The following is an 11,028-nucleotide window of genomic DNA, read 5'->3' as shown; positions in this document are numbered from 1 at the left end:
TGATAAAGCTGAAGAGTTTGTTTGTTTGAACGCGCTAATCTCACGAACTACTGGTTCGATTTGAAAATTTCTTTCGGTGTTAGATAGCCCATTCATCGAGGAAGGCTATAGGCTATATATCATCACGCTAAGGCTAACAGGAGCGGAGCAATGCGGGTGAAACCGCGGAGCGCAGCTAGTAGAAGATAATAATATAACAAAGAATATAGCGAACACACAGCTTCTACTCGCTTATATCTCAATCTCACTTCCTCAATTTAATCGATGTGCCAATAAAAACACGATTCATCACAATTTGCACGCTCTCAGACTAGCTGTAACTGTGAAGCAATATTTTAATTGTGTTTTTAGAAACACACAAATTTATTTATTTATTTATTTATTTACTCTTTATTGTACAACATATTACAATGAAAGTACATAAAACAAAACAATTTAAAATGTACAAACGGCGGCCTTATGGCTCAAAGCCATCTCTGCCAGGCAACCTTCAGGCAAAGGACAAATTATAACTTAAGGTAGCCAATTAGCAATAATAACGTTAAAAAAAGAAGAGAAAAAAAAAACTGAATTAAAACAAAGCATAATACATAAAACACTATATGTATATAACTACATTTAATTAGACAATTTTTACTAGCGAAAGTATATTCAAATATATTTTTGTCAATCTTATAAATTAAACTTAGATTAAGTATGTTTTCTAAAATGGTTAAAAGATAGTAAACAATTAGCTAATTAATTAAAAATACAATCCACTACCATCCAGACAATAAATTGAATAGGCATAATTGCATCATATAATTTTGCATATTCTTATATATAAAATTCTCGTGTCACAATGTTAGTCTGCATACTCCTCCGAAACGGGTGGACCGATTCTCATGAAATTTTCTGTGCATATCGGGTAAGTCTGAGAATCGGCCAACATCTATTTTTCATATGTACCACGGGCGAAGCCGGGGCGGACCGCTAGTTTTAATTTAAAACTCTATTTATTCAATTAATTATTAATTCATCTATCAAAGAGCACATTCATCTTAATATCATAATATGTATTTTCAACGGAAAACTGCAATAAGTCATTTGTATTCCTACTATACTGCGTTCGTATTTAATCTCTAGTAGCAAATGTACGATTTTAATGAGATAATAATTAATAATATCGTGATTAATGAATCCGAACCGCGACTCACACTGTACTACTTAAACCGCTAATTATTAAGACTGCGCCCATAGAAGCGAGTGTAGCGGAGCGGAGAGCGAATATTGAATGTTAGAAATAAAAAAATAAAACATTAAAAATCCTACTTTTATACGACTCTATAAGCTTACCAATATTAAAAAGTACCCACCATTCCATGTACCACCCCTTTGCGATATTTCATCGATTTTCAGAACACTCGTTAAAAAATTATTACCTAACATATGAGGCAGAACTTTCGCTCTATATTGATTAATTCAGACAACTTATAAAAGTAGGTAATGCCTGAAACATATCTAATGAGCTTTAACATCAACAAAACAAATACGCCTTAATAAGATCCATAAATGTATTATTCTGCAAACGTTTTAAATATGACGATAAAAACTTCCAGTTAACAATGTAGGTATTGATTACTATTATAAACTAGCGGTCCGCCCCGGCTTCGCCCGTGGTGAATATTTACGTTTTCTCTACATAAGAACCATCCTCGTACTTCAAGGAATATAATAAAAAAAGAATTATCGAAATCGGTCCACCCGTTCACCCGTGATGTACGTGATTAGCATGCCCCATATCGCGCTGTAGACCTATCACCAAATCCTTATTTGTTCAGCTATTACCATACAATAACAGTATTAACTAATAAACAGTATACAGATATACATATATTCATCACCCGGTTATGCGTTTATTGACTTTGCTCATTATACTTTTTAATTATTTATCGATTTCATGTCAAGGTTTTATCTAATGCGAATTAACCGGGCAATTATTGAGATTTTTAACCTTCTGATTCGTTACGATTATTGTGAGTTTTACTTTTTTTAGCTTAGGCATTTCTTGGATAGAAATATTTGTATATTTTATTTGCCTATTTCATTTTGTAATCTGAACCTGGATTATTTTTTATTTGCTATCAGATAGACTGACTGAAGTGACTTTTCATAAAAGTGTTACTCTTAACTCTTTTGCCTTTAATTGGTGGTTTACTGAAAAAAAAAACTTTTTATTGTATTAATAGCTGTTATTCCCTCATACTTACTTAAATTTATAGTCTCTACATTAAGCAAAAACTTAAAAAGAGTATCGATGGCATACGTAGTGTAATAAATATAGATTTTTCCAAAAATAGGTTTTGTTTTTGTACCCAAAACATTCGAAAATAGAATTATTTTGAAAAACTGAGAGCTCAAACAAGTTTATTTTTAAAATCAAACAAGTGATTTTTCATCTGTATTTTATTTCATCATGCAGCCATGTCGAAGGTCCATTGTTGTAGTTGACTATTGAGATTATTGTTGCATGTCCTCAATCAAATACGCCAGCGAGATGAGATAATTTTATTGAACTAACTACTTTTAACTTTTAACATTACTACTACCGCAGTACTACTACCGCCAAGAAAAAGCGCATAGTGCTCCTTCGTGGGATTTTAAAACTATAAGTTACCCTCTATGTGTGTATGCCGAATTTCATGAAAATCGATTCAGTAGTTTCTGTGTCATGGAGTAACAAATAAACAAAAAAAACATACTTTCGCATTTATAATTTATGTAGAATTTATCCACATAGTGCAGCCTCCTTTACTATGCATGCTGTAGCCTGCATTAATTGGCAAATAACCAAACTATTAGTTGATATTTTATGTAATTTTCAGCAGTACCTGTGGCAGTACATAAAATTGAACTTTATTAATACCCATTTGGTCTATCTTCTACCTGCAACTGCCTTGTAATCATAACAGAATCTATCTAAAAGTATTCAAAACGCATATCGCCTATCACTTGAACCGTCTTGTTGATAAAACAATCGCGATTTCGATTTTATAGTCGGCTAGTTGTTCTCACGACTGTTGCACTGCACTTTCACTAGTGCGTTATGAGGTTATGACAAACATACATACACTTGTTACTTAATATGATATGAAAGTTTGGTTATATTTATTGGGAAATATAGATACATAGATAGATAAATTTTTGGTTTGAAGGTCGGACGTGAGAAACGGGAAATACACAAACATGATATTTTATTTATTTATTTATTTATTTAGATTTTATAATATATTTATAATACCTATATCATATATTATAAATATATTTTATTATATATATATTATAAATATATTTATAATTATATATATTTTATAATATATCACGTTATATGGGATAATATTTACTTACATAGGAACATTAAATATTACCAATGGATTTACTGGTTTATGCAATTTGACAATATCTTAGTTATTGTAGTACCTTGGTCGCTACATCATTATAAGAAAGATCAAAAACCTCTATACAAACTACCTACCTACATATACACTTAATATTTGTATTATTTACATATTATATACTTATTACTATATTATATACATGATATAAACAAATAAACCTTCCTCTTCATTCTATCCTGTAAAAAATCTCGTACATATTAAGTATAACCCGTTGGTTTATAAATCTAAACATACATAGAGACAGCGGGTAAAGCGACTTTGCTAATATATAACCAGCTAAGATATAATAAGTACATAAAGAAAGCCAGCGAGAAGCTTTGCTTGATACTAAAAGTGTTGTACATCACAATATGTACAATATAGTTAACACTTAGGAACTATTAAAACAGTATTAATCGTGAACAGTCTCAAACAAAAGACGAAATAGTGCACGTGCATCCGGCGCGCACGTGTGCCAAGGATTTAAGGGGCTTAGAAGAGCTAAACGAGGCAAAACTCGAGTTTTATAATGCTTTAAAGTATATGATTAACTGTAGTAAAAAATCTCAGACAAATATATGATATTATTCAGGATATATACTAGTTAGATATCGTGCTGAAAACACAATACAACTTATTTTACTCGATAGAAAAAAATCACAAAGGTACCTCTAAAAAAATCTTTTGATACTTAAAAACCATACTAAACTACATGCAATCATTCTGTTTTTACGGCAAATAATTCTACAAGCAACATACTAAAAAAACTTCGTTTTATTTTTTTAGTCCAATCAATAGATTTCGTGTAAATCGCAAATTCTTATTCCCAAACCAAAAACGTACGCATGTGTGCGTGAACCGCCTGTGTACCGACACTACCGGCCGAGGCCTGTTAACCACTAACCGTCGTCGATTGTGTTAATGTGTGCGCGAGTCACTCAATTTCAGCTAGCTCTTGTAATCCCCTTAACGGGGATTTTAATCGAGATTCTTTTAGTATTATGTCTTGTATTTTTTGAATGGTTTATACCTTACACATTTCATGTGTTAAATACATATCTTTATTTGTAAAATAATTGATTATTTATTACCTAAAGAGTAAAGAGGTAGAGTCTATATTTGGCGCGCAATTTGTTTGAGTTTCTACGTTATCTCCAGACTCTACGTTATTTCTTAATTAGAATAGGTACATCCCTAAATCATTGTAATTAATTATATAATTTAAAATTCTACGCTTATGTGACAAGTAAGTAGTTTCAGATACCAGATAATTAATTAATAATATTAATTAGACGATATTTATTTATGTGTAAAAGTATAAACGTCTTTGAAAAAAATATTTTAATTTCACAAAAAGCAATAAATTGGTCGTTTATATAATTGTGAATATCTAAATTTATAAGTATTATGTATTTATACGGTATCTAAGCTGTAATTACTCTAGTTGTACAAGTTTAAGGCCATATCATTTATTCCTATGGTTTCTACAATGATGCTTGAATTTAGTAATGTAAAGTACCCGTCACGAGAAGCTATAAATTATGTAAACAAACATCTTTTACTAAGTAAACATTTTATACTGCGAGATAATAATAAATTGACCATATTCAATCGACATGAAATATAGACGGGTTATATGAAAGTAACAACCTATTTAATTTAGTCGGATCATATTTTAACGACGCAAAGCGCTATCGTTTGTGTTTCTTGGTACCGGAACGCGTCCGTCGCAGGGATTGTGAACTATCGGGACGCCATTTTGAAATAAACGCATCATTCGAGTTTCGAATGCGTACGAGTTTGTTTCATTGCTTTGCATATATCGCGGATCTGGTTGTTATTGTTAATTTTGTTATTGTTTCGTTATCACTTTTTTATTGTTGTTACTTTAATTGTTGCGTTAATTTTATTTGTTATTACGTATAATGGAGCCAGTAGCCAGTACATCTAAGGAAATAAATTCGCCACGAAAAAAACGTCAAAAGGTGCGTAATACAATTTATCTAAAATATATAATAAGTAAAAAGAAAGAGTTGTTTGTTCAAACGCGCTAATCTTTGGAAACTTAAGGTTAATATTAGAAGTAGGTTTTAAATTGTGAAGTAATTGGTTAGGTTAATTGGTATATTTGTTATATTTGTATATATATGTGTATTGGTATATTTGTTAATTGTAATATTTGTTACTTAATAATTTATTAAATCTTAAACAAATTCATTTTTTTTGTTGGTCCAAATGTTGTGAACTCCTGAACACTTGTTTACAAAATTTATAGCTTCTCATGACGGTTACTTTAGTAATATTTTCGGTAATTTCATGATATTGATTGTAAATTATTGTTTATTATTTAAGTAATACTGCTCAAATTACAAGTTACGTTCATTTATGCTATGAATGAGTAGAAATTCCAATACATATTTTTTATGAAGTTATTTTTAACTTGTAGTCTATTTATTGCCTATTAAAATTTAAAAGGAAGAAACAGCTATATATAATACATTACAGAACTCCTTCAAGAGTAGAAAGTTACATTATTCCTTAGTGTCAAAGCAATAAGAATTCATATTTTTTGCATTTATCCCGGATAGTGCCAACTGCCAAAGTATAAATTTATCCCGGACAGGGCTAGGAGGAGAGATAAATAAAATTTTACATTCTAACTACATACGTACCTATTTATAAATAAAATCATTAAAACAATTCTAGAAACGTTTAAAATGTACATAACTTGATATCCAATCGACGTGGGTTGTGGATTGGGTCGAAGTACGATTTGTCATAGTTTTTGCTAATAGGCGATTCGAAAAAGTCTATACGTCAAAGATTAGTTAGGAGACATGTGACGATAAATTATTATTAACTAGGTTTCCGCCCGCGGCTTCGCCCGCGCAGTCAAAGAAAAACCCGCATAGTTCCCGTTCCCGTGGGATTTCCGAGATTGCGTCATTTTCCCGGGTTAAAAAGTAGCCTATGTCCTTTCTCGGGTATCAAAATATCTCCATACCAAATTTCATGAAAATTGGTTTAGTAGTTTAGGCGTGATTGAGTAACAGACAGACAGACAGAGTTACTTTCGCATTTATAATATTATATAGTATAATGGATTAAAAATATTGTTTTACCACTATACTTATGTTATAGACTTGAAATAATTAATGTGTAAAAAATTGTAAAATGACTTTACTAACATAAGTAGTTATAAGAAATTGTTACTAACAAGGATCTATGTTCTATTGATCTATGTTCTATTGTTCTATTGAAATAAATGAATTTGAGTTTGAATATACAAAATGTAATGGCGCATCGATAATTATTTCTGGCATCCACAAAAAACCTTTAATAAATCTGAAATGATCTATTTACGGTTGTGAAAATTATTTAAAGCGTAATGAAAAGCGCGACATAAGAGCCGTCTCTATAAAGAGCTCTTGGATGAATTATTAACTTGACTACATTTACAGTTTAATTTAAGAGCAATGGAAATTGTATACCTACACGAACACTACCTTTCTATTTAAGAAAATTATTGTATTTTTAATTTTTTACACAGATATTGAATTAAATTAGGAAATGATTGAAAATGAAAACTTAGACTATAAGTACACAACTTGTAAGGCGCTAGAACTTCAATTAATTTAGATATGTACATACACATATTATACATATACAACATATATTCTACATATAATGATACAAAATATCTAGTATAAGTTCTGTTCTGCCACATAATCTTTGACAACATTTACTTTTTTTCAACCATTTACCGTTAGTGCAGATGAGGCATAATCTTGTTATTAGGTGCGATTTGTGTTTAGAAAGTTCGTATAAACATTATATTTTTGGGTTAAATGTAATAATTATAGAATTTTTGCATTTGAATTATTTTTACGCAAAAATAACTATCATCTTTAAGTGATTATAATTTAATACTTAACAGAAATAATTACGAGTAGTTTCTATTTGTATTTAATAATTAAACTTGCACTTTGCAAGCTGTAACAAACAGGTACATATATGGAAATAGTAAATTACTTACGTAAATATTTATGATTTTAATTATTAAGAAATGCAACTGAACTCATGAATAAGGTAGTTGACTTTTGATCGATTCATATTTTCTACCTAAAATCACCTAAAATACAAAGAGCACAGCCTTAGAATGTTATTGCAACACATTTTCATTGATGCTCTTATAGGTACGTGTACAGTACCTATAATATGAAATTCTATATTATGTGTACACCAGCCTTTCTTGTTATCAATGGATTATAGACCAAATAATTATCGCATTCTACTAAAAATTAATGCATTATTACCAAAACCAATCAAACTCTTCAGCTTAGAGGTGATATTTTTTTACCCGGTTTGGAACTTATCCGTGTAATAAATTTGCGATTTTGGTACATAATATTAATCGGGAAATTAGACATTTGAAATAGTTGTTTAATTATACGATATTCGACAAATTAATCAACTTGGTATAGAAAAATCAGCCCCGGACATACTTTTATTGATACCAACTTTGCCAGGTAAACAGTCCTGCCAACCTAACCGCTACCATTTTTTTGCGCAGTGGTTTTTACGCTATAGAGCTGGGAACGTACATTGAAAGCTGAGCCCTTGAGAGAGGAATAGGTAACATGATCGGTGGCAGGAACATCCGCACCTTTGTAACTCTGTTTATTTATTTATAGTCACTAGTATGGTATTATTTTTGACCCATATTAAACGGTTTTTAGATGATACCAATGGATAATCGAAAATAGCTTGCGGTTGGTTATTTTTGACCCAAATTAATGGATATACCTGTAAAGAATCGGCCCTTATTTTATATACCTGTAAAATTGAAAAGTAATTTTGAGGTACTATTGTAGATATACAATACCTACGCAAAATATCTAGAGCAGCGAAAGGAATGAATGAATAAAATGAATTAAAAGATCTTTATTGCACACTTGCACATGCAGTATATTACAAAACAAGAGCTGTACTAGGAATTTTATTTGTTTGTATTTTAGGGCCTATTTTAAATGTCTTTTTTTAATTTTCGATTGTTCGATAACTCATATCAAAAAAGAAACTTAACCTTAACATGCGTGCAAAATTTAATCGAGTTTTGACATATTTATCTGAAATACTTCTCATCGTTGTATTCGATGGCGAGACAAGATTATAAAAATGGATACTTGTGACACAATAAAAATAGAAAACGGAAATTAATGACAGTTACAATGATCTTACAACCACTTTTTTCTAAATCCAATCTAAATCTGAAGACAAAAAAAAAAACATTTTTTTAATTCAACTGCCCAACAAAATATATAATAATATTATGTGAAATTTTAAATTAGTCAACTAAGGGCCGATTTTTCAATGCTTGGATAAAACTTATCCGTCCAATAAAGTATTACACGATAATATTAAAATGTCACGTAAACAGTTAAATACGGGCAATTAGAATACGTTTTTAAAATGGTAGTTTTATACATTATTCGAAGTTTTAACCAAGGATTGAAAAATCAGCCCTTAGGAAAAATTTCGAAGTAGGAAAAAAAGGGTAGTTTCAAATTACTCATATTACGCAACGATAATTATTCTAAAAATGTTCTGTGTAAATAAACTTACATAAAATTAGAGCCATTTGCAGTGAAGTATTGTAATGTGATTAGTGGAGTATTCTAGACATTATTATCCAATAAAGACTGCCTTAGAATGACATAATATTATATGCCCGTTTGTATATAAGTAGGTTTTATTCGAAAGTTCTAGGTGCATAAATTTCATCAAAATATAAGAAGAGCTTATGTATCTATGTATCTGTATTCTTTCCCTACTATGGTTAAGTACCTAATAAAAATATAGAATCGCTACCTACAGGACATGTTGTAAATTGAATTAAAATGTGGGTTGTTCAATATTATAATATTTTGAATACATTTACTATCGGATATTACCTACAAAATGTAATATCTGTTTTTGAGAGGTAATTAAAATATCCAGGGGTATAATAATTTTAATGCACCAAATGTTCGATTTGAAAAGCCATTTGTATAGAAATGTACAAAAATTGTGATCTAATAAAAAATTGAGGCAATATGAACAATATGCTTCAATAATATTTATTTTCGGTTATTTATTTGCTAAGAAAAATATAATATTATGTAGGTGGGTATATTCCTAATACCCGGAGGCCTCCTATTTAATTCTTATACTGAGGCTAATAATGACGTAAAAGAATTAATATATTATGTATGTAATTGTAAATTGTAATTATGCAAAAACCGTATTTCAACATTTTTCAAATACCAATATACGCGATACGATTATTGAGAGACTAATTATCATTACAACATTATTAACGACATGATCGTTTTATTATAGACTGTGTATAAAACTGTATTGCATTCTCTTAAATGTGCAATAAATCATATTTTACGTAAGATCTATGACTGTAACATACTGTTAAATTACCTACTTTTAAGACTGCAATCTTAGATTAAGATCGAGTAGAGCACCTACTTATATGCGTAATATACCTAAGTGAATTTCAATTCAAAAACAATAAAGTTGTCAAAACACCAGAATTGATATTCAGGCTTATTAGGCAAGTTTTTCATCATATTTTTATCGAGCTGCTTATAACGAAAAATAGGTAACATTATTCAATATACATTTTGACAATATATAATTGTAAAATACTAGTTTTTTGTAATAAAAATGAAAACAAGAGTAAAAAAAATATGTTGTGACGATTCAAAAGTGCTTCTATAAGAAGCCTGTTTGAATAAATAAATGTTTGAGTTTGAAAATGCAGTTTCATCAAGAGGTAACATTTAACAATAATTTGGAAAATCCAAAAGTGCACGCCTCATAATTTTTTTTTAATAAATATTTATTAATTATTATTTTTGTTTATTTAATAACAATTAAACCACATCGAATCAGACCCTGAAAAATGAAAGGGTTCTATTCCTCAGCATACTCAAGCGTAAGAGAAAAAAAAAAGACTCGATTAGTAAAGTATTTCGGTCGCTATCGTGTTAACAAGAAAAAGGATCCGCACATACAGACACACGGACGTCCAAGACAGAACTTTTTTAAACTGTTTTTTAACTAGTTTAAATAACAAAAATGACATCAAAAATATCATGAACGTTAAAAATAGTGTTTTTTCTTAATATGTGTGTGTATGTATTATCTTACAAGTGCAATGTATGATACATAAAGACATTTTAAGTTTGAAAAATCAGATGTTTTGCGCGAAGTGACAGTAGTACCCACCTCAACGCTTCGCTTATGGGGCGTGCAATACAAAGTAAGCATAAATTATATATACATATTGTACTTCAAGTGGATGAACTGCGTACTAAAGAATCCATACATTTACAGTTATGAACCATTAATGACGTCACAAAATCATAATACCATTCATTCGTTGCTAATGAGTTGTTTTTGTCGAACTAACTTAATTTGGAGACATCCCACTCAGAGTGGGATGTTTGATGTTTCATCGTGGACAAAATAAATAAATAATAATCGTAAAGTCCATAGTGTTAGTTGTATACGTAGTAAGTATATTATTATTAGTCTGTGGTGTTAGTTAGATTTTATA

This window comes from Colias philodice, chromosome 21, assembly GCF_061535455.1.
Source record: "Colias philodice isolate Cphi_HAF_F1 chromosome 21, ilColPhil1 Martin Lab GWU primary, whole genome shotgun sequence".
Taxonomy (NCBI): domain Eukaryota; kingdom Metazoa; phylum Arthropoda; class Insecta; order Lepidoptera; family Pieridae; genus Colias; species Colias philodice.
This window is presented reverse-complemented; position numbering follows the sequence as displayed.